Source organism: Emys orbicularis, chromosome 6 (assembly GCF_028017835.1).
Source record: "Emys orbicularis isolate rEmyOrb1 chromosome 6, rEmyOrb1.hap1, whole genome shotgun sequence".
NCBI classification, from domain to species: domain Eukaryota; kingdom Metazoa; phylum Chordata; order Testudines; family Emydidae; genus Emys; species Emys orbicularis.
Window position 1 is genome coordinate 37,048,905 of NC_088688.1, and position 26,604 is coordinate 37,075,508.

General features: G+C 38.2%; 1 protein-coding gene across 2 annotated transcripts in view; it reads right to left on the reverse strand.

Moving 5' to 3' along the window:
* The window catches only part of PDE4D (phosphodiesterase 4D), a 650,428-nt gene that overhangs the window by 16,395 nt on the left and 607,429 nt on the right, over positions 1 to 26,604 (reverse strand). The window lies entirely within an intron of this gene.

The window sequence follows — 26,604 nt, forward strand, 5'->3', positions numbered from 1 at the left end:
TTACCTTTGTTGCCTTTGAATGTAATTGAACATCTCCCTATCCTTGTATTATGAGGAACAGTAAATAGTATTCAGCAATTCAAGTTACTTATTCCAATATACATTAACATGAATTTGTCAGCACTGAATTTCATCAGTCATTGTGCTACCCTTTCACCTAATTTTGTTAGGTTCCTCTGAAACATCTCACAATATTTTCTAGTCTTGACTAATAATTTGTATCAATTAGTTGCAAATATTTCCTATCTCACTGTTCTTCACCTCCTTTTCCATATCATCATCATATTAAATAATGCTGGCCCCAGAACATGTCCCTAAGGCAACCCACTGTAATCATTATGCCATGTTGAAAATTTATAATTAATCCTATTCTTTTTCTGTCATTTAGCTGGAAAAGCAGGCTGAAAAAATTAGCTCCCTGCATTAGGTTACTGAAGCCCTTTCTTCCAGGATGCCTTGTACAGTGAATATTATTAAATATTTTTGAATTGTATTTGTAAGTCATTGACATTATGATGTTTATTTTTAAGCCACTTGATTTTTGGAGCCCAATTCATGATTTTTTGATGTTTAAACATAGCAACACTGTAGCTCTGAATTAGGTTTTAAAAGCCCAGTGATTTCTTATGTTGTTGTGTGTTGCCATGTAGTTCGTAAAATCCATAACTCTGCATATGTAATATGTTTCTAATTTTTAGAAGTGTGTAATAGTATGCTCCAGTGTAGTATATCCAAGATCAAAATTGAGCATTTGGCTTATGACAGAGAGAGAATTCAGACTTCATAGAGAGCTTCCTGGGCTGATCAAATGTCCTGATGGAAGCAAAGATGGTAGAGATAGCAAATGCAGTGGTTCCTGAGTTAGAGTTACTATGTTGCAGTGTGTGGTTGTTAGTAACTCTAACTTAGGAACCAATCCATGCAACAATTTTTACACCAGCGACACCATCACCTAACCAGATCAGCCACAACATCACCGGTTCATTCACCTGCACGTCCACCAATGTAATATACGCCATCATGTGCCAGGATTAAACAAAGATTGTGAATGGCTAGCCAACTACAAAAGCAGTTTCTGGTCCCTTGGTTTTCACACCTCAGCTGCTAGAAGAGGGCATCATCCTCCCTGATTGAACTGACCTCGTTATCTCCAGACTGATTCTGGCCTGCATATTTATACCTGCCTCTGGAAATTTCCACCACATGCGTCTGATGAAGTGGGTATTCACCCACGAAAGCTTATGCTCCAATACGTCTGTTAGTCTATAAGGTGCCACAGGACTCTTTGTTGCTTAATTCCAGTTACCACTGACAATAGGTCCCTTCCTTCCTTGATGTATACACCTAGACAATTCTGTCTTTCATTTTTGTAGATGTAGCACAGCATTAATGGTAGTCTTTATCACCTAGGAAAGACTGTCCTGGAATTTCTGCTGACCATGAGAACTGCTTAAAAAGTCTACACTCTCTTTAATTTCACAGTAACCGGCCTGATGCAGATCCTTGGTCTCTCATCTGCCCATCATATGCACAGGTCATTTTAAACAATATAATCTAATCTAGACTGCCACACAGTATGAAATTGTACAAATATATTGGTCAATGCTTTCTACTTTCCTGCTATTCGATAATAGGGATACTAATATTAAAATAAGGCTCCTACCAACTCCAAACCTCCACAAAACAAACAAAAAGGTCACCAACACAATATTTGGAGTAAAATCCAGGATCTCACCCTTCGCCTTCAACCAGATTGGAAGTATAAATCCCAAATCTATTCTTCAGTTTATCTCCCATACTTAAGGTGTACAACCAACAATGCTTTTGATATGATTTGCTAACTTCATTTTAAAAACATCTGGACAGTGTTTAACACTGATTTTCTTTTTTAATTAAATATGACAAAGCTAGGTGACTTTATCAGCACTAAGATGTATGTTCTGTTGAAGTCCTTTATAAAGTTAGTCTTTGAAATAACATATGCTGCCAGTGAAAGAGAGCAATGATGCTATTGTTATTAGGCAGACAACACTCAGGAACATATAGATATTCATGTGTTTGAGTTTCTAATGGAGGATTGGGTTAGTGATGAAACAGTCCAGATTTTTTGTTGTTGTTGTGATCATATGCTAGTTTATTGTAGTTGTTTATTATTTGATACTCTTTAATTCAGAAATTCTCACATGCAGTATTCTGTTCTTTCAAGAAACAGTACTATGAAATAATAAATCAAACAATAAAATAATAATAATAATAGTCATAACAATTTGGGCCATGTTCTCTCCTGCTGGTTTCACTGGGCTCTCATTGACTTCAACTGGGGCCAAGAGTGCACTTCAAAAGGCAAGCAGAATATGTTGCCCTGCAGCATCAACTCACAGCATGTTTGTTCATCCATGCATTGTCATTTTAGAATGAAACTGTGCTTGGCACTCACATGGCCCACTGCAAGATCTTAGCTTAAATCACACAGGTTCTTGCCACGGCTGTGGGTCAGCAGAGTACACATTTCCCAGCCTGCAAGTAAAAGCCTCCCTAAGTGTATGAAACTTGGTTAAAATGTCTATACCCTGATGATTTGTAAGTTACAGAAATAGTAACATTGATCAGCTAAAAAGTGCTTTTACATTTCCAGACACTGCACATTCATGATCAAAGAAATAAAATTGCTTGTTTGAGAAAACTCTAGGGTTTCAAAATGGCATAAATAAAAGCCAACCAAAATTTGGAATAATTATTGTTAATTATTAATTTTAGATAACGTTAAAATGATTAAAAAGTTGTATTTTGAAAAAACCCAAACCAACTACTGCACAATTTTAAATAATTTTTAAATTCATAATATGCAAAATCTATTGCTCCTAAGATACATTTACAACATACAGTGTAGCTATTATACTGGCATCTCAGCCTAAGGAACAAAGGTTTTGGCAGACCTAGGTGTACACCAAATTCTCCTTTTACAACGTGCCTAGCAAGTGAGAATCGGAGAAGGATTTATCCAATTCAGCTTCCAGACTTTTTTTAAAAGCAAAAATGATATACCAAACCCTTTAAACTGTCCAAGTCCATTGGCTGAAGAATGCACAGGCTAAGCTATTCCCCATTGGGAATTCCCCACTGTAATGTGCCCAATGGGTCAGTAGCATGTATTTTCACAATGGAGACTGATGTAGGGTGACCAGATGTCCCGATTTTATAGGGACAGTTCCAATATTTGGGGCTTTGTCTTATATAGGCTCCTATTACCCCCCCATCCCCTGTCCTGATTTTTCACACTTGCTGTCTGGTCATCCTAGACTGATGCCACATCTAATAATGCAATTACTGAAAAATCTCTGAAGACAGCAGAAACCCTGGTTTCAATTCTTACATGTTTCTATTAGACCTTATTTTTTTTCCTTTTACTATTACTATAGAAAACTATAGCATAGATACTATATTCAAGTAATACTAAATATCTAGCTTCAGGCCACAAAAGTATTACAGTACAATAGCACTGCTTATTTTGGACCATATTCTGCAATTATTTGTATATCTGCCTAACTTTAAACATGTGAGCAGGCCTATAAACTTCAATGGAACTACTCACGTGCTTAAAGTAAAGCACATACACAAGTATTTGCAGGACTGGAGCTTTTTTCTCAATACTGCGGTTATCTCCAAACAGTGAGTGTTCTTATAAATTAGGTTAGAAGCTTCCTAGTCATTTCAATTTGTTTTGGGCTGAAGCCTAGAATACATATTCCAAATTTCACAGAATTTTCATTTGTGTCTATGTTTACTTTATTAAGAATTTATTCAAACATTATTTTGTTAGAGGAGATAAAATACAAATGATATTTTTATAGTACTCTGTGCAGAACACCTTGCAATGGTTCTTTGGAGAATTTTGACAATTTCTTGCAGTATTAATGTTCTCAGTGAACACCCTTTACATACATGTAACATTTCTCTGGGGTTATATTTACAGTGGGTTGAACCTTGAAGTCTCAAGGATGGTAATTAGGTTCAAAGTAAATTTATGGTAATAAAATCATTTGGCTTGTGTATTTAATTTTATATCTACAGCTTTTTGTGGTTAAAATTTAAAAACTTTCACATAGTTTTTGTGATAATCTTGTCCTCAGCACAAAGCTTTAGTAAAGGGGCTTCATGCAGGGAGCTGTTTATGTGTTTGAATACACTGAATCCCGCCTACAATATATGGGGGGGCACCTACCCAACCATTCTGCTGCAGCTCAAGGGTGTATTAATGGCTGCAGTCTACTGCACCCTCCTGCAACAACACAGAATTTGTGGCTAGTGGAAGCAGGCAGTTTTTGGACAAACTGGCCATAGCCTTTCCAATCCCTCAGTCTCAATGCTTTCATGGACAAAGCCACTCTGGAACACTGATTAAAACAATTAAAAAGATAGTTCTAGAACTAAAATAAAGATAAATTAATTTTATTGCAGCATATTTGTAAATCTTTACATTCTAAAAAACCCCCAAATGTGACAGAAAAGCTATTTAATATTGACTGGCCCTACTGGCTAATTCTCAGTCCTTAGGTACTCTTTACTAATGCAAAACTACCTTTCAATAGGAGTCTTGCCTGAATGAAGATTTCATGTTTGAGCCCACAGTGTTTAATAAACCTCAAGGTCATGCTTAAGCTTTTATGTACAAGCGTGCTAAAGGGATATATATTGTATACATCTCAGCTCTGAGATAAATGACATTTATTGGTGTAAAGATAGATGCTCTTGGTAAACCACGTAGGAATATTCCATAGGGACAATCAATTCTCTCAAAAATATTTTAACAAAATATGAGGCACTTTCCAAAGCATACAGAAATATGTAAAGCTATTATCCAGTAACAGTTTTAAATGTGTTATGGTTCACTGTATCCAGGACAGTCTTTTCTTCTTTAGAATTTCAGAAATGTCCTAAATTCTATAAATATTTATTGTCAGAAGACAAGATCAAATCTTTATGGCTGGAAGATTTTCCCAAAATTCTTTCATTGTGCAATGTATTTCTCAATATAATATACCAAAATTCTGTACAAATACTTATTCAGCTTCTTAGCTAAAACCATTGTCTATGCACACTGTATGAAGCTACCATGCACAGAAGACATATTTCATCATGTCTAATCAGGTAAGGCTGTTATATTGCCTACTAAAATTCAATTAGCAAAAGATCAACCCATTTTAAAGACTTCAGCAGAGAGATGGATAACTGGTTGAACACCTGTGTTTTAGAAAATAGGAGCAATATAAGTAACTGTGTGATTGTCTAGGAAATATTTCTGAAAGAATTTTTTAAAATGCTTAACATTTAGATGTACTCAGGAGAATAGAAAATAATTTCAATTTAGATTTTCATAAATGATAAGAGAATCCAGCTAACTGGCATAATGAAAAACATTCTCTTCACAGATGACTGAACAAAATATTAGAGAATATACTGTAACAATTCTGCATTAGCAGAGAGTGGATACAATGACGTAACAGGGGTTTTCCATTTCTCATTTTTAAGATTCTAAGACAAAGCTGTGATCCTCTTAGTATTAATACAACCGGGCATAAAAAATCTTGTTCTAGGTTAAAACAATGTCTGCATTATATTTAGCAAAATAATTTAGTTCATATACTGGACTGTTTAGTTTAGAATGAATACACAGTAACAATTTTATTTAAAACACTATAATCTGGAACAGCTATTGCATGTTAAACGTCTGATGATGAAGTTATATTTTAATACATACTTCATGAACAAAATTAGCAAGGCAACCCAGATTTTTTATATGCATATGCAGCCATATAACTAGAAGACAAATAATGCCCAAATATGATTTTGTACTAAGTTGATTCTGCACTGTGTGCTAATTAGAATACTGATTTAATTCATCAATGCAAAGCTTTCCGTAAGAGATAAGCTGCTTTATATTTTATTTGCTAGCAGTATTACAGGTTAAAACTAATTTGAAGTTGTTCCACATTCAACATAGTTCAGTACTCGGAGAACACAATTTTCAGTCTCTTTGTGCTTTAAAGAAAATCTCTCTCTCTCTCTCTCTCTCTCTCTCACACACACACACACACACACACACACACAAAATGCTACTTAAACATACAATTCATAATTGCACAGTAATTCAGCTAATAAAAACCAATATGAGTCATACATTCAGCCATTATTCTCAACCCATTCACTTTAATCACACATTCCTTAGCATATGGTACAGTATCTCAACTTTATTTTCTAGAACAGCTTTTTCCTGTCTAAAAAAGGCTATTTTGGTAGCATGAGTCTGTTAAAATATCTTTAAAAAAAATAATTCTACTGATTTTCTTTTAACTTTACATAGGCAGCTACACACCATGTGTTTGGTCTAAATAAGGACTACACCTTTATCACCTACTTTTTATTATATATGAATAATATTTTAAAATATACAAATATACCTTCTGGGAAAGAATGTATACAGTGTGGTGCACTATTATTGCTTAAAGGGGGCTCTCTTTTCTGATTCTCATCTTCACAATCATATTACCCCCAAACAAACATACTGTCCATTATTCATACATTGCAAATCAAAGTTCATAAAAGATAAAACAAAATCCTACCTTAATGTAGCCCCAAGAAACTGAGAGTAAATAGTTTGCTTCAGGCATTTTTGATTTTTTATACTACCAGTTTAACTAAAAATATTTAGTTCTTCTCTATCTGATACTGTAAAAGAGTCTCCAGAAGAAAGGTTGTTATTATTATTTAGTTATTTTTTCTCATCTGAAGGTTCTCTGCAATTAGGTAGATATGAGGTATTCGGACATGAAATCCAATTGTGCGGTCTTCTGACTGTATAAATGCCATTTGTAAGACTCCAGACGTTCAAGGACTAGCTTGAAGAGACAGATTGGATGAGCTGAAGAAATATCTAAAGAGCTAAAGATCTGCATATTTCCTGAACACCAGGACTTAATGAATAATGTATGTCAAGATGCTCAGCTGCTGGAAAGACTGGTTCTATCAACAGCTACCAAATAAGGACCCGAGGGGAAAGTCACGAACAGTGTCAACTAATCCCTCCCACAAACCCCAACTAAGAGCCAATTGTATTTCATCCTAAAAGATATCAATGCAGGGGATAAAGACATGCTGTATGCTAATTTCTGATTGGTTAACATGGGTGAATCTCCTGGGAACAGAATATTTCTTCTTTTCTATGCTAAATTGTATTTAATAATGGCATTCCTGCCTTTAGCATTATCTCCACGCAAAAAAGAAAAAAAAGACTGATTAGCTTAACTTTGTTTTTATTGTCAGTATCATCTGCCAGCTCCATTCAAAGGGAATGTCGAACCTATCCCCCTCCCCCCCCCCAAAAAAAGATACAGCAGGTATTCTACACACACTGCATGTCATTTGTCCAGTCTCTTTAACTTTTTATGTGGGAAAGGAACACATCTGAATCTTATGAGTAATGGAAACCAGAAGAATAAAGCTTCCAGGATTCTTAAACATATGTGACCATCTGTAGCAATGAAAATGCTTTTTCTTTCGATGCCATCTGAATTAAAAAACAGATCAATTCCTGCTTGGTCATGGATCAGTCTGCTAACTCAAAATGTTCTGCTATTTCAGCAGACAAAAATCACCTATTATTAAGATGGAATAACTCACAAGCCAACCTACAATCTTACAGTTCTAAATACATGTAAAGCTTCCATGCAGAAAGCAGAACAAAGGCACTGTAGTCATGAAATTCTTGCTGTAGCTATGCGACTTTTCACTCTAGTGTCATACCAGATTAATGTAATTAATTACAGTTATACCTCACCAAGAAGTGATTAGTTAAAAAGTGATGCATGTCAATGAGCTGACTCAGAGCTCTAAATGAAATATGCTAGTATCTGCCACTCGGCAAACAATTAAACTCAGAAAGATGAATAAATTATTTGCACCAGTTGGTGTAAAACTTGTGCACTACTGCGACAAATTTCAGAGTCTTTGTTGTATCATAAGAAGGGACCATTTTCTAACGTGACAATGGTGATATGCCTAAAGACAAGATGAATGAGGTACAGCATTCAATCTTAGCCCACACTGCTGATTCATTGGAAGATGCTGACTGACAATAGTCATGAGGGAGCTTTTGGCTGAAGTGGCTTTTACCCCACTCAGCAGTGCTAAGTGCTTGAAAGGGAATCAAACCCTAGCAAAATCAATCACACACAAAAAATAATAAAATTAACAGATCTCCTTATAGGAGAACTGGAATGCAATAGAAATACAGCAAGCAGGTACAGTCACCACATACCTCTGGCACAATGTACAGTATATTGATAAGGAGAATATTATACAATGAAATGTTATTGTATATTTCAAAAATGTAACAAGATTTGAGTGAATACATTACTGAAACATATTCTCTTACACACACAGAGACACAATCCAATGTGCCTCACTCTTCTGGGCTTATATAGAGGAAATGTCCATAAAATATTTTACCTTTGGAAACACAGGTTGGCTACTACAGCCTCAGCAGAACATTAAAATGGCTCCAAAAAGGTATTTGAGGAAAAAATGTACAGAATGAAGAACCATTGTCATAGGACACAGCTCACCTACTATATAGCACTGTGAGCTATATGCTAGAGAAGTGCTTTTTATTTAGCATGAAAGCAGCAGGCCAGATATGTTATGTTGTTTTCACTTTTAGTCAGCTTCTGCAGATGAGCACTGCTGCCACCTATCTGTTACCAAAATTACAAATTAAACATATCTTTTACTGATTTTTCAAATTAAATATGGTGAAAATGATGTAATAAAACTTTGGTCTTAAAAGTTACAGAAGAGGGCTATGAATAATCCGCAGACCCAATTTCCTTAAAATTTTTGTTTGGATTAAATGGGCACAGGTTATTGCCCTGCGATTTGCATGCAGAGAGGGGCATTTTCTGGCAGATCTCTCCTGCTCTGCTTGTATGGCACATCTGTGGCATTGTTTCATTTTCAGAGACTCTGCAGAATGCTCTTAGAAATCTGGGGATGCGGAAGGGGTTGGGACCAGGCAGTCCAAGAGTGGTGAATTATGCAGGGCCAGGGAATCACATTTTTCTTCATCAGCCCCATAGACATGGCTGAGAAAAGTTTAATAGTCAGGGGCTCCAACACCTTTTCAGTGGCCCTCCAATATGATTCTTTTTAATAGAGTCTGTGGGGCAACTTTGGATGCTTAACACAAGGGACAGATGTTACAGTCCACAGAGCCAGCAGGAAATTCCTACTGTTGAGGGAGGAGGTGAAAACCATGACATGGAAGGTACTACATTAACAGCCAACATATATTTTACTATGTATTGGCTGAAACCTGCATTCGTGAAGCTCTCATTGCAGTGTATTGTAAGAATGAACATTACAAAGGTGTTTCCAGCCAGTGTTCTTATTTTGCCATGTTAAGTCTGGTTCGAGTGTTAGCTAAAGCTAGTCCTTAAATACAATATGAAAATTTTTTCAACATCTTTGCTAAAAATACAAAAGCTGCTTCAGGGAAGGAATATTTTAAAAGAGCTCTTTAAAAAAATTATGCCTGCTGCTACTCTATCTGAAAATACTATATTTTACTGAATATTATTCTCTAGATTAATATATGAAATGAGGACAAATCTACTTTAAAATTACAATTTAGGGTTTGTCTACGCTTAAAATGCTACAGCGGTGAGCTTCAGTGTAGAATGCTGAGGGGTTCTCCTGTCAGAGTAGGTAATTCACCTCCCCAAGAGGTGGTAGCTAGGTTGACGGAAGAATTCTTGTCTGTATGGGGACTTAGGTCAGCTTAACTATGCTGCTTAGAGGTGTGGATTTTTCATGCCCATGAATGACGTAGTTAAACTGACCTAATTTTCTAGTATAGATAAGGCCTTAGTGAAGAAGAGAATTACATTTATTATCTAGAAAATGTTAAATTCCTGTGATGAGGTTTGTGGGTTCATGCAAGAGTTTGCAAGTTTTTTTTAAGATGTTTACAGGATTTCTATAAAACTACATGAATACTTTGCTGAGTTTGCAGAGTGAAATTCCCGCAACATGCAATAGCCTTGCAATCTTTTCAGCTGATGGCTGTTACAGTGTGACTTATATTAGTAGTGATTTAAACTGTTGATAACTAATTCACACACCATGGAATAAATCTATAATTTGCTTTAGAACCATTAACCCATCCTGATAGGAACGGACAAGTCACCCAATATATTTCACCATCATCATTTTGCTGGTGATGCTAACATGTCACCTGACTTTTGGCTGGGAGGAAAAATATTGTGGACCACCACAACTTTAAACTTGGAGAATTCAAACATATGACTCGTTTGCAGTAATCTTTTTGGCTGATTCTCATTTTCAGTTCCCAAAGTTGGAATGAGTCACTATTGGGTCATAGGAGATTGTGTAGGACAGAAGCATTTACAGTGAATAGCAGTCATGCACAATAACCACCTAGGATAAAATGGGACAAGGAAAGAACAAACTGGAAAACAGCAGAAATTCAGGCACTCAAAAGGTGCTCTTAATGTACTGTGATGGGGCAAGGCCTGATGGCTACAGTAAAGTAGTGAGGAACAGGTATGTTAGCCCCAGGTTAAACAAATCCTTGGTACCATGGTAACCAAATGGCAGTTGCTCCAGGTTAATCAAGACACCTGGGGCCAATTAAGATCCTTCTAGAAGGCAGTGGAGATAGCTACATTGATTGGGACACCTGAAGCCAATCAAGGGCTGGCTGGAACTAGTTAAAAGCCTCCCAGTTAGTCAGTGAGGCGTGCATGTGAGGAGTTGGCAGCAAGAGGCGCAAGGAGCTGAGAGGGTGTGCTGCTGGAGGACTGAGGAATACAAGCATTATCAGACACCAGGAGGAAGGTCCTGTGGTGAGGATAAAGAAGGTGTTTGGAGGAAGCCATGGGGAAGTAGCCCAGGGAGTTGTAGCTGTCATGCAGCTGTTACAGGAGGCACTATAGACAGCTGCAATCCACAGGGCCCTGGGCTGGAACCCGGAGTACAGGGCGGGCCTGGTTTCCCCCCAAACCTCCCAACTCCTGATCAGACACAGGAGGAGTTAACCCAGACTGTGGGTTCCACCAGAGGGGAAGATCACTGAGGTAAGCAAATCCGCCAATAAGCGCAGGACCCACCAAGGTAGAGGAGGAACTTTGTCACAGTACATAACGGTAAAATGGGATATTCCAAGGATTCTCCTCCCCAGATAATGAGTATGGTAAATGAGAATGGTAAAATTGTTAATGATGCAGCTGAAAAAGCAGAAGTGTTCAATAAATATTTCTGTTTGGTAGTTGTTAATCAGGATGATTTGCTTGTATCATAAGGATGATGAAGTACTTTCCAGACCACTAGTAACTAAGGAGGATGTTAAACAACATATACTCGGGATACTGGAATAAATATTTTTAAATCTGCAGGCCTGGGTAAGTTGCACCCAAGAGTCCTAAAAGAGCTGGATGAGGAGAGATCTCTGGCTGCTGCTGTTAATTTTTAATCTTGGAATACCAGGGAAATTCTAGAACTCTGGAAGAGTGGTAACGTGCCAATACTCAAAAAAGGGCAAATGAGATGACTCAGGTAACTATAGCCTGGTTAGCTGGACATCAATCTGAGGCGAAATAATGGAAAAGCTGATGAGATCCAATTAATAAGGAATTAAGGACTGCACTACAATTATGGCCACTCAATGTGGTTTTATGGAAAATAGGTCTTGTCGTACAAACCTGATTTCATTCTTTGAGATTATAAAAGTTTGTTAATAAAGATAACAGTGTAGATATAATATACTTGGACTTTTGTAAGGCATTTGACTTAGTAACACATGACCTGTTGATTAAAAAATTAGTACTATACAATATAAAAAAGCACATTAAATATATTAAGTAAAGGCTAACGGACAGATCTCCAAAAATAGCCAGTAATGGGAAATAATGATCAAATGGTGTTATTTCTAATGGTGTTCTGTAAGTATCAGTACTAGGCCTGACACTACTCAACATTATCATCCAGGATGTGAAAGTAAATATAAATCACTGCTGCTAAGATCTGAAGATGACACAAATACTGGCAGAATAGTAAATGATGATGATGATGACAGGGCAATCATAAGGAGCGATCTGAGCCCATTCAAACAAAATGCATTTTAATGCAACCAAATGCAAAGTTATAAATCTAGGAACAAGGAATGCAGGATATAGCTACAGAATGGGGGGACTAGCCTGGAAAGCAGTGACTCTGAAAAGGATTTAGGGGTTATAGTAGATCATGAGCTGCCAGTGTGGTGATGTGGCAAAAAGGGCTAGTGTGATCTTTTGATGTATAAACAGGGGAGTAGCGAGAAGCAGTAAATAGGTTATTTTACCTTTGTATATGGCATTAGTGAGACCATTACTGGAGCACTGCATCCAGTTTTGGCATCAACATTTTTAAAAAGATGTCGAAGAACTGGAGAGGGTGCTGAAAAGAGCTACTAAAATGATTCAGTCTGGAGCAAATGCTTTACAGTGAGAGATTCAAAAAGCTCATTATGTTTATTTTATCAAAAATAAGATTTAGAGATGACTTGATTACAAAGTGTAAGTACCTGAATGGGAAGAAAATACAGGGTACTAGAAGACTCTTTAATTCAGTGAAGAAGGCATAACAAGATTGAAAAGCTGGAAGTTGAAGCCAGACAAATTCAAATGGGAAATAGGGCACTTTTTTTCTTTTTTTTTTAACAGAACAGAGTGTGATTAACCATTGGATCAAACTAACAAGGGAAGTGGTGTATTGTCCATCTCTTGATGTCTTCAAATCAAGAGTAGATGCCTTTCTGGAAAATATGCGTTAGCCAAACACAAGTTATGCTTTAGTTAAATACAAGTTATTGGGCTCAATAAAGGGGTAACTGTGTGAAATGTAATGGCCTGTGATATACACATCAGTCTGGATGATCTAATGATCCCTTCTGGCTTAAACTGTATGAATCCATTATTTGTCAAAATAATTCCAGGGTGGATGTCCTATCAAAAGAATCACTGCAATAATTACTGTTAATTTCAGATTGTTCTGCAGAAATCTCTCTGCTTCAACAGAATATTAACTTCCTAACTATTTGTAAATTAGATGTAAACGTATTGTAAGAATGAAATGAATCTTTTAAATAAATTATGCTGTTTTGCTTTTTTTAAAGAAGAATGGGCTTTTACATTAAAATAAACGTTGAACCAAAGTGATGGTGGGATGCTGTTAGCTAAAGGGTTGGCTTGCATTCCGTCAAGGATTTCTCAGTTCACCACAGGAAATTAACCCATCCCCTGTGGGACCTTCATCATGCAAGAATTCTAACTTCTAAGGAAATAAACCTCAAAGGATAGTTAGACTCCAGTGCTGTCAGCGACCAAAGAGTTTTCCCTAAAGCATCTTGACTCCTAAGGATTTAAAAGCTGTATAGTACATTTATAATGAAATCAGGATTATCATTAGTTTAAATTATCTCAAATTTTCCTATCATAAAAGAAGCAGCAGTAAATACCTAGATGCAATTCAGTTAAACTATCTATTGATTCCCCTTAAAGCCCTGACACACCAGACATATTTAGAAAAGTTCAACATCAACCAAAATTTTATCTCCATTTTGCAAGAACCACAAGTATCTGGGTATTGGGTTCTCTTCTTATCAATCCCAGCTATAGTGCAAACTAAGGGCAGTGATTTAGTCCGTATGAGGAGAGGTCCACAGGCTTTAATTAATCCCATAATTTTGCAGCGCTGAGAAGAATGGTTTCATAATGTTGCCCAAATGGCCCCCCGGTAAAGATTAATCATGGAGATCTGCAGATATTCTCACAGGAGTCCTGCCTATGGACTATCTGTAGAGCATACCAGAAGAACCTACAAATTCTACTTAATACATGATTTTCAAAGTTTTTTTTTTTTTAAAAGAACCAGTATAATGTTCTGACAGACAGGAGCATATTTCTGAGGATGATCGAGGAAGAGAGGGGGAAATTATAGATTTTCCTGAAGGCTACGAGAAAAGCCTCAAGTCCCTAAAATACAGTATTTGCATTCCTTTTTGGATCAATACCTCTCACAACACACCTTTTAAGATCTATGTGTCCTACACATACCTTTCACAACATGGTAACATTTAGTAAGGCTTTTGATATTGTCTCGCAAGACCTTCTCATAAACAAACTAGGGAAATACAACCTAGATGGAGCTACTATAAAGTGGGTGCATAACTGGTTGGAAAATCATTCCCAAAGAGTAGTTGCCAGTGGTTTGCAGTCAAGCTGGAAGAGCATATTGAGTGGGGTCCTGCAGGGATCAGTTCTGGGTCCGGTTCTGTTCAATATCTTCGTCAATGATTTAGATAATGGCATAGAGTACACTTATAATGTTTGCAGACAATACCAAGCTGGGAGGAGTTGTAAGTGCTTTGGAAAATAGGATTAAAATTCAAAATGATCTGGACAAAATGGAGAAATGGTCTGAAGTAAATAGGATGAAATTCAATAAGGACAAATGCAAAGTATTTAAGTCCATTAATGGCTATTAGCCAGGATGGGTAAGGAATGGTGTCCCTAGCCTCTGTTTGTCAGAGGGTGGAGATGGATGGCAGGAGAGAGATCACTTAATCATTGCCTGTTAGGTTCACTCCCTCTGGGGCACCTGGCATTGGCCACTGTCGGCAGACAGGATGCTGGGCTGGATGGACCCTTGGTCTGACCCAGTATGGCCATTCTTATGTTCTTATATCCTTAAGTACTTCAGTTCAGAGGGAACAATGAGTTGCACACATACAAAATGGGAAATGACTGCCTAGAAAGGAGTACTGCAGAAAGGGATCTGGGGGTCATAGTGGATCACAAGCTAAATATGAGTCAACAGGTGTAACACTGTTGCAATAAAAGCAAACATCATTCTAGAATGTATTAGAAGGAGTGTAGTAAGCAAGACACAAGAAGTAATTCTTCCGCTCTACTCAGTGCTGATTAGGCCTCAACTGACTATTGTGTCCAGTTCTGGGTGCCACATTTCAGGAAATATGTGGACAAATTGGAGAAAGTCCAAAGAAGAACAACAAAAATGATTAAACGTCTACAAAACATGAGCTCTGAGGGAAGACTGAAAAAATTGGGTTTGTTTAGTCTGGAGAAGAAAAGATAGAGAAGGGACATGATAACAGTTATCAAGTACATACAAGATTGTTATAAGGAGAAGGGAGAAAAATTGTTCTCCTTTACCTCTGAGGATAGGACAAGAAGGAATGGGTTTAAATTGCAGCAAGTACGGTTTAGGCTGGACATTAGGAAAAACTTCCTAACTGTCAGAGGGTTAAACACTGGAATAAATTGGCTAGGGAGGTTGTGGAATCTCCATCATTGGAGATTTTTAAGAGCAGGTTAGACAAACACCTGTCAGGGATGGTCTAGATAATACTTAGTCTTGCCATGAATGCAGGGAACTGGACTAGATGACCTCTCGAGGTCCCTTCCAGTCATACGATTCTATGTAGTGTACCTCATCCAGTGCACTAAATTTCCCAATAACAACTGTGTGGGTGAAACCAGACAATCACTACGCTTTCAGATGAACTCACACAGAAAAATGATAAAAGACAGAAACACCATATCATACATGGGTGAACACTTTTCACAAAACAATGACTTCATATCCAAACTCTTTGTCCTCATCCTCAAAGGAAACCTGTTCAACACCTTCAAAACATGAGCCTGGGAGCTTAAATTCATAACTTTGTTAGACACTAAAAACCATGATCTTAATAAAGACACTGGATTTATGGCTTATTACAACAGTCTGTAACCCACTAATCCCCCCTTTTTGTCCTAAGACTGCAGAGGTGTTAACGTGCCACTCCACCTTGAATAGTCTCTCAGGGTATGTCTTCACTGCAATTAAACACCTGGGGCTGGCCCATGTCAGCTGATTTAGGGTTACGGGACTTGAGTTGTGGGCCTGTAAAATTGGGGTGTAGATGTTTGGGCTCAGACCAGAGCCCGGGCTCTGGAACCCTCCCCCTAGAATATGTGTTAATTTTTATGCTAAACTATCTGCTCAATCTTGTATTTAGCTGTGACACTGAGTAGCTTTCCCAGACTTGAAGAAGAGCTCTGTGTACCTCAAAAGCTTGTCTCTCTCACCAACAGAAGTCGGTCCATTAAAATATATTACCTCACCCACCTTATCTTTCTGGCTCCTGTCAGCTGAGAAAGGTTCTGAAGGATCAGTCAAGAGGAAAGACAAATAGCAACATTTCAAGCCTGAAGAAAAGAACATAATGGAGGCTGGATTGCCACTTGGGTTACTCAGATGCAGTGCTTTGAACTGTCATACAGGGGACACAATTTATGATTTTGGTTTTTCACTCCACAGGTTAGCAGCAGGTAATGAGGGAGCTGTAGCAGTTACATGCTCAGCCCTGAGGGAAGGGAGAACAATTCTTTATATCTGTTAACTGCAAGCTCATGGACAAAACTTCATCAAGAGGCTTCAAAAAGAATCCTGAACAGTCACTCTTGACCAGAAGGATGATGGCTGTAGTGCAAGCCATATGTAGTGAACGGTGCAAAGTTAAAAGAAAGACAGACTGTGTGCAAAACAGTTTAACCCTTCATAGTCTTGTTTAGTTGTCAAAGTCATAGGTGCTGCAAGCAGAATTATATATTGCAGTCTTCTCAGCCAAGTAAGAATGCTGTTTGAAAAAATCAGAAACATTTATATTGAGTTTTTAAACACCAAATATTAGTAATCATCCCCAACACAGCCTCCTTTTCCTATTGGCAGCTAGCATTAGACTGTTTTCACCGAATTGGCCAAGTTCACCTAGGTTTTATTTTGGAATGCACCTTGGCAGAAGACCTCCCCCAAAAATGGAAAGTCTGCTAAGTGCAAACTCCTGTGAGCTAGGGTTGTGTATGTATGGGCCCAACACAGTCATCAAATAGTTTGACATTGGTCAGGAAGGGGGTGTGAGCAGGACAGCTAGAAATGTAGTGGTTCAGCAAATCACCTCAGCAGCTTCCCCATGAGCTTGACCCAACTTCCCTAGATTCTACATAAGACTGTCTTGTGGGACGAGACAAAATGTAGAACCAAATAGAACAAACCCAAGATCTTGCCTATATTAGGGATTTGTTCTGATTACAGCCATCTGTGTCCAGCCATCAATGTAGCTCAAGAAGAGTGATGCTCCACTGATGGCAGGCCACTGATGACTGTAATTGGAGCAAATCCACAGTGTAGGCAAGGCCCATGAAAAAAAAGCTCAGCTTTAAAGAACATAATTACAGCCTAATTATGCTGTTGCAAAAGCACAACATCAGCAGTCTCATATTTTTCAGAACTACAGTCATTAAACCAATATTATGGTTTAAGCACGTCCCATTCCTAGCATGGCTGTATTTGGGAAATGGTATATTAATCCTGTGGTTTGAATTACAGTATTTTATGTAGCTGAATAGACAAAATGAAATTTAATCTGAATTATGACTCTTTTTGGGTGGGGAATGGGGAATAAAGAGTAAAATCCAGCATCTACTCACTGAGATGTTCAGTAAAATGTCATGTTCCTTTATTCATTTTGAAAAAATACAGACTCTTGCTGTATATATGTAATTCAATTTAATCTGTTTGTATTTACTGCCCTCTAGTGATAATATAAGCATTAGCTATTTATATATTTCCGTTATGGTGTTTTAAGAACCCAGGCTTGCAATGTGATCTACTAATGTGGTGACCTGCATCTATACAGGATTGGGTTCTTAATCAGTACAGTAAATAGTGTCTTCTCCACTTTTTTTTTTTTTGATGGTCTGCTTATAGCCTTTTCTTTTTTCTCACCAACAGCTTTCCCTTATGCAGAAATGAGGATGGAATGACTATTCACTTTACCAGAACATTCTCTTTTCACTAACACAGCTTTCACCCACAGAACTCTTTTTATAGAGAGTATTCATAATACTTACCATTACTTATTACAATCACAGCACCTTGCAAAATGAATAAGGACAGCGGGCCAGATCCTGGCCACCAGTAACAGTGCTTTGTGCCACCATCTAAAATATGCTCTAGCAGGATAGTTGGGATTACCTTGGTGTAAGTCAGGGGTCGGCAACCTTTCAGAAGTGGTGTGCCGAGTCTTCATTTATTCACTCTAATTTAAGGTTTCGCGTGCCAGTAATACATTTTAATGTTTTTAGAAGGTCTCTTTCTATAAGTCTATAATATATAACTAAACTATTGTTGTATGTAAAGTAAATAAGGTTTTTAAAAGGTTTAAGAAGCTTCATTTAAAATTAAATTAAAATGCAGAGCCCCCGGACCGATGGCCAGGACCTGGGCAGTGTGAGTGCCACTGAAAATCAGCTCGTGTGCTGCCTTCGGCACGCATGCCATAGGTTGCCTACCCCTGGTGTAAGGGATTCTCCAGCTGGGTAGAGCTGGCATACCTAGCTCTATGTCATCTTATCCCAGATACTGTGCTGCAGGAATTCCTGGCTGGAATGACAGCCCTGCAACAGCCACTACAAAATGGAACATATTAGAGTCCACTCCTGATCCAACTTTAATTTACCCCGGAGACTGAACCAGTATTCAGGAGTCTCAGGGATTAGGCAAGCATCAAGTTTGTTTAAAGTGACCTATGCCTCCCCACCTGCTCAAATGAGAGGTCTGGCTCTATTCAATATCTTCATAAATGATTTGGATAAAGGAATAGAGATTATACTTATAAAGTTTGCGAACAATACCAAGCTGGGAGAGGGTTGCAAGCACTTTGGAGGACAGGATTAGAATTCAAAATGATCTTGACAAACTGGAGAAATGGTCTGAAATAAACTGGATGAAATTCAATAAGGACAAATGCAAAGTACTACATTTAGGAAGGCATACTAAACTGCATAAATACAAATTGGGAAATGACTGCCTCAGAAGGAGTACTGCAGAAAAGGATGTGGGGCTTATAGTGGATCACAGTGACACATATTGACAGGTTTCAGAGTAGCAGCCGTGTTAGTCTGTATCCGCAAAAATAACAGGAGTACTTGTGGCACCTTAGAGACTAACAAATTTATTAGAGCATAAGCTTTCGTGGGCTACAACCCATCCGAAGAAGTGGGTTGTAGCCCACGAAAGCTTATGCTCTAATAAATTTGTTAGTCTCTAAGGTGCCACAAGTACTCCTGTTATTTTAGTGACACATATGAGTCAACAATGTAATACTGTTGCAAAAAAAGCGAACATCATTCTGGGATTAGTATGAGTGTTGCCAGCAAGACATGAGACGTAATTCTTCCATAGCACTGATAAGGCCTCAATTGGAGTACAGAGTCCAGTTCTGGGCACCACACTTTAGGAAAGATGTGGACAAACTGGAGAAAGTCCAAAGGAGGGCAATAAAAATGATTAAAGGTCTAGAAAATATGACCTACAAGGAAAGATCGAAATAATTGTTTTTGTTTACTCAGGAGAAGTAAAGACTGAGGGGGGGGACATGATAAGAGTCTTCAAGAATGTAAAAGTTTGTTATAAAGAGGAGGGGGATAAATTGTTCTCTTATCCACTGAGGGACAGGATAAGATGTAATGAGCTTAAATTGCAGCAAGGGAGATTTAGGTTAGACATTAGGAAAAACTTCCTAACTGTAAGCACGTTAAGCATTGGAACAAATTGTCTAGGGGGTTGTGGAATCTCCATCATTGGAGGTTTTTAAGAACAGGTTAGACAAACACCTGTCAGGTATGGTCTAGATAATACTTAGTCCTGCCTTGAGTGCAGGGGACTGGATTATATGACCTCTTAAGGTCCCTTCCAGTCCTACAAGTTCTAGGATTCTATAAGCTACATGTTGATGATCTGGGACAGCGTGTTTAATTTCTCTGAATATTTGCTGCCTATTGCTGAATTCAATCTACTGTCTTAAAGCTGAAAATAGTAAAAATAAATTAAAAGGGAGACAATTAAAAAAAATCTATATTCTGAAATAAAGATGAAATGAAAATTACGACTAGAACAGAAATACATGAGTATAAACTATTTGGACACTGTGTGTATTATCTTCAAACTAAGTGCAGGAGCAACCAAAATGTATGCATAATGCTGGGAATTATATATTTCAAATCAAGCCTTTGGAGACAAGTGCTGATCTCAATACATGACATGCTTCTAAGGATATATTATAAAATTAGTTGCTGTGCTTCTGAACACATACGTAGTGATGGGGTGTATAAAATACGTGATGATTATTGAATTCTAAACAATCATTCAAATAAATGGAAATTGCATTTCAAAAATACTCTAGTTTTATAAGTGATACTGAAGTTTCTCATCTCTTAGGAGTAAAAAAAGGCCGGGCTGAAGAAGAAATTTAAACATGAGAGCAGTTTGGGAAACAAAGGTTTACTTATTCCATCAAATTATTACTGTAAAAAGCAGCTGTTGAAAACGGAAGGCTTTCAGCCTCACAGTTCTGCCTCAGAAAGAAAAGATTTACACACACACCCCACTGCCCTAAAAATCTCATCTGTACTTGGACATATGTAACAACATATCTACTGTATGCTAGCACCTTAACAGGAAAGTAATTCCATGACTGCTCAGTTACTTATACTTCAGCTGTGGATATGCTCAAAATAAAATAAAAATTCCCTACAATAAGGTCTTATTTTTTTTACACTGGTGCTTAAATTGTACAAATGCTAGTTCAAACCACTACTCCACTACAGAGTCCCAATTCATTAAAAAGAGGCACGTTGCTCAACATGCACCAATTTGTTTTGGTCACAAGTTTTCCCCGCACATAATAAAAACGCCAGCACAGAAATCAATGGTATGATCAGAATGTACAGTACATGAGCTTAAAGGAAGATCAAAAACATAAGAGTTATTTAAAACACTTCATTATTACTGTAAATGGGGTGGAGGTGTTAGCTTTTGCAGAATTTTATCTTTCTTATCTGAGGAATTTTGAAGGTATCTGTCCCTCTCCAGTATTTCTAAGGCACCTGTAACCTCTGCTTCCATGCAGCGAACAACCTAAAGTAAACTCTATTTCAAGACATCCCAAAAAGAAAAAGAAAAATAACGCCACAAGGGGGCCACATCTCACGTTCTTAGTTCTTCCTTCACTATTCCACCCCGCACTGTTCCTTTTGATGGTTTATTTACAAAGTATTATAAAAGATCATTTCACAGAAATTATAGTTTTTGAGTCACAGAATAGGAAAACAGGCAGAAGAAAGTTATATAATTACTGTCAAATAGCACAAGAGAAGCACTGATCTCAAACGATTAGCAGTAAGATAACAATTACACAGAATTAAAATGATTTTTAAGGAATTCTTAGGTAATGTAAAAAAAGGAAAGAAAAGAATCAGAAATCAAATACAAAAGCTCTAGTAGATCATCTAGTACATCCCTTTGTCCAGTGCTGGATTGTTCCCCAGAGTTTTCTCCTGTTGTTCTCCAGGGCTTTGCTCTATATGCTTTTAACATTGATAAAGGTGGCTTCCAACATTAATCTTAACAGCTAATGCAGCTAATTTTGCAAAGCACAAGCAAATGAAAGATTTGAGAGTACCATGGGTTTTGGGGTTTTTTTGTTTGTTTTGTTTTGGGTTTTTTTGCTTCTCATGCCACTAGTGTATGGGTCAGGTTACCCTTAAAGCTAATTGGGACGCTGCCTTGGAAAAGAGTTTGCCTACCTACTAATGGTTGAGCATTATGTTAGACGAGAAATAATGGCCCAGAATGAAGTAGTGGGTTAAAATACTATTCCTGTTTACTGCCCTAAGGATACAAATGTATGCTTCATAGCACTGGAAACAGGTGGATTGTGAGATATCGGACCTTAGATCTATCACGGATCCACTGAAATGCCAGGGTTTTTTGGTATTAGCCCAGGGCAGAACAATCCATGTCCTGGACCTCCAAGCAGATTCTGAATGCACAGTATACAAGAGAGAAAAAAATACAATGTTGACCATTTTCCTTTGTCTTAGTCTCTTGTTACAGCAGCAGTAACACTATTGGTAGCACCAAGGAACTGGTATCATGGTGCTATTATAAATATGGTTACTTTATTTTGATTAGCATTGTATTAAGAAAACTAATATCTCTTGAAGATTTCACAGAAAGAGAAAATCCCTATTGTAACCTTCAGTTCCTTTGTTAACAAAGCAACACTCACAACTACAGCTGGCTGGCAGACAGTCCTTCCATTTGGCGAATGAAGGCCTGCTGTAAGCCTCTGTTCTAAACTCACCCAACCAGGGAATGAAAAACAGAAGTCCCAACTACAGGTCACATCACATCCCTTTCTTCAGGGCTTGTTTATTTTCAAAAGCATACTCAAAACCAGATCAACTCAAACTACTGGGTAATTCCTTTTATAACCATGCCCAATCAGTCACGTGTCAGACAAGGACCCAGTATTTCCTTACATGCAGAGCATCTTTACACCTTGTCACACCTACCCTAAATACTGTTCAACTAGCCATAGTCAAGAGACCTCATGATTTGCCTCTAGTGTACCACACAGGACACCACTCACACTGAGAACTCATGCCCTCCCATGGCCAAGACTCCTCTTGGAGGTCAACTTTTCAGAAAGAAGAAGGACGTCCCTTCCTAGCAAGTAAACCAAGGTTGGGGTCCATATGCTCTACCCATCTGCAGTCTAAATGTTTGGGCCATTTATCTACTGGTTTTATAAGCAGTGCATTCCTGGGAGAGCAGGTCCAAAAGTTGTGATATACAGAAGGGAAAATTTAAAAAGTACTTCTCAGCACCAGTGATTTATAACATTAGAGGAACTCAATATAACCCTACACTTCCCCTTCCCCTTAGAAATTGTATCAACACAGACCCTGTGCACAGTGACTTGTGCAGAAATAACCAAACATAGCAGCTCACTGAACACAAAATTAGACTCAAAAAAGAGAGAAGGTGGAAAAGAAGTCAAGCATGGGGTCAGAGAAAGAGGGTGGGACTGCCTCCCTGAGTCCTTTACGGTGATCACGGCAAATGAGTGGCTAATCATGTGGCCTGCCCGTATGCCCATTTGCCATGGAGACCACCATTCAGGAGGTCATGTCACCAAATCTGTTGCTCTTTCCCCTTCCTTCCAGTTCCCCACTGCAGCCAAGGAGAAGGCTGGAATTCAGGTCTAAATGTTGATGGCCTGTTAGAGGGCCTGGAAGCCACAGCACTGCCATGACTTCCTCTCCTTTGCCTGCCCACCCTTTCTTTAGCCGCAGGGATAAAATAATCCTTCTTCTTTTGTTATTTTCCTCCTCCTCTCCCAGGCAAGCTCAGTTGCAGACAGACAGACCAAACTGTTAGGCTCAAATTCAGCAGCATGAATTGACTATTTGAGAAATGATTTATTTTCTGATCATTAGATTGCCAGTGTTCTTTGTTTTAACCAGGGCAATATTGCATGAACAACTAATCTGCGACTGACTCATGTGAGTTCCTTTAATTTAAAAAAAACCCAAACCATATCCATATTTGAGCAGCAAACTTTAAGAATAGTTCAAGGAAAATGTAGTTTCTTGCAAAGACTGACATTTCAGCCCACTTGTTTTATTGTAGAAGAGCTCTGAAGTCTTACACAAGTTAACGTTTGCTCTCAGGTAAATGTCAATGAACGCAGGCATCTCATGTTAGGCAAAGTGTATTACGGGAAATGATGAAGTGTGAAGATAACCAAAGCCACATAGTCTATGAAATCATATGCTTATTAAAGGAAGCATACAGAACATAAGCTAACTAGAAAGCCATTTTAAATGCCTGCAAGATAAAACCATTAGAGACCTGCAAAGCAGGGAGCAAGTCTTGTGGCAAGTGCATCTAGGGACAAGAGACTGCTGATATAGTTTTTCCTGAGGCAACCCACAGAAGTATGTGAATAGAAGCAGATGAAATAGCATGTGTGGAATAAGTGAAGCTAGCTCTTGAAGGGATGATGCTGATAGCTTCCATGGACAACTGGCCAAAGAGCAAAGATACACATAGACCAAATACTGAAACAATGACCTAATGGCTATAGCTGATGTGATCACCAAAAGTAAGGCACTGCCAAAGAACCAGGTATTGCAATTTGTTTCGCAAGTTTAAAAATGACAACTCTCCCCTAAATAGGGGAAATACACTCAGTCGGAGGCCTGTAATCTAACCCATGCAAACAAGTTAGGCCAATTCAAGAGTTATGACTGGTAGACTGCAACCTCACCTTCTCACATTCTTTGATCAGGAATGAACTAGGTAAGAAAGTTGACATTTACATCAATATAATTGGGCATCTCAATGCGATGACTGGGGCAGTTCACACAGCTATTGTTTCAGGATCTTTGAAAAATCAGGCCTCAAAAAAGGTATTAGGTTGCTGATCCTGGTCATAAACATGCCTTACAGAAGAAAGATGGAGAAGCTAGCAGTAATCTTTGTCAATACAGACTGATTTATGCCTCCCAATTTCATGAGTATACTTATTTCATTTTAGCTTTTCTGAGATTTTCATCCTCAGGATACTCAAGAAAATAAAAAGTGAATGAATTGTGACTGATACCACATGCCTGGAAAGGTATAAAGCGTCGATAAAGAACTTAACTATGCAATACCAAAGTCAAAGAGAATGCTAGTGTCAATAAGGACAGATTTTCCTGACACCAGCTAACCAGCTCATGGCTGTCAGCATGGGGATCATTAGCACTTGTCTTTGTTATCCTAGCTAATGTAACTGTGGATGCTTTTCTGAGGGCTTGTCTAAAGTAGGGAAAGTTTTACCAGTTGTATCACTACAATTATATCTGTATTACCCCCGTATGAACATTTTGTTACTGGAAAAAGAATGGCTTTTTTGGTTAGGCTTAAATACTTCCAAAGAGACATAAGCTAAATGGAAAAGGAATTATCCCAGTATAACTATATCAATTTAAATTCACACGTTAGCTTATGCTGATATAACTTTCTTGTGCAGTCAAGGCCTTAGTAATATAAATATTTTTAAAAAAATTACTAAACTTTTTTCCCTAACAATATTCCGTGGCAGAGAATTCCACTAGTTAATTACATGTTAGACTGAAAATAATTTTGCTTTATCCATTTTCCCCACAGCTTCCTTCCCAGTTATCCAGTTTATACTTGCCCATAGGGTACATTCAGAAATCATTTATGGACATCCAAGGTTAAATCCAAGTAGGGCAAACTCCATGCTTGTCGCAAACTAAAAACAAAAAGGAACCTCTTACATACTGGGACTGCTATTCAAAAGTTCATCTTTTTGTCATGACTAGTGAGGAGCAAACAAATAGAGAATGTGCCTTGATAACAAGCAGCCACAAAGCATACTGAGTGAACATACCTTAAAGAGCATGTTCTAAGAGAACTATAAATGTAGCACTTACACTTCAAACAAGGCCAAATATAATAAAGGAAATATGCAAAATAAAAGTGGATTTTTGCAGAAAATTCATCATTTAAATTTAGCTAATAGGGTTTGGTAGTAAGGCAGAAAGTATAGAGGGATCTTACAAACTGTTTTCTTTGGGACCACATTATGTCCGGATACTTAGGGCTTGTCTACACTGCGATGTTGTTGACAAAACTTTTGTCTTTCACGGGTACTTAAGAAAGCCCCCGCCCCCCCTGGCGAAAGACAAAAGTTTTGCCGACGCAAGTGGCAGTGTGAAGCGGCTTTGTTGGCAGGAGCGCTCCCCTGCCAACAAAGCTAATGCCACTCGCGGGGCTAGAAGAATTTTGTTGGCAAAAGTAGACAAAATACTGACAGAGAGCGTTCACACACGCTGACTTTTAGTGACAAGGCTGTGTCCGTACAGTCTTGTTGCTAAAAGCTGCGTAGTGTAGACAAGCCCTTAGTGAAGAATTGTGACAGTAGGCCATACAGGTCTGTCTCATTTTACGCTGGGGTTACGTTCCACAGTCAGCGCCTAAAGCGAAAATCGCGTATAGTCAAAATTACACTGAGTGTAATGGTGGACGGAATCGCCCACACTACAGAAACAGTATTTAAATTGTTATTTTTCTCTTTTGGGGGGTTTTGTTTTTGTTTTTGTCGACCACGTAAAGCTGAAATCGCACGTTAAATGCGCCTAAGATGCGACAGACCTGTATACGTCATGAGATCTCTTTATGCAGGGATTCTCAAACTGGAGGTCGGGACCCCTCAGGGGGTGCGAGGTCATTACATGGGGGGTCGCGAGCTGTCAACCTCCACCCCAAACCCCGCTTGCCTCCAGCTTTTATAATGGTGTTAAATATATTAAAAAGTGTGTTTAATTTATATGGGGGGGTTGCACTCAGAGGCTTGCGATGTGAATGGGGTCGCCAGTAAAAAAGTTGAGACCCACTGTCTTTATGGAACCCACTGAGGCTCCTCCTCTTTTCTGTAGGAACAGCTGGTTGCATCACTCTGATGCTAACCTAATCAGCCAATTTAAAATCACTTAAAGTGGTCCACTCCCGCACTGTGATCTTGGAGGTGTTAACTAATGTCAAAGGCAGTTTTCTCACACAACTGCTTAG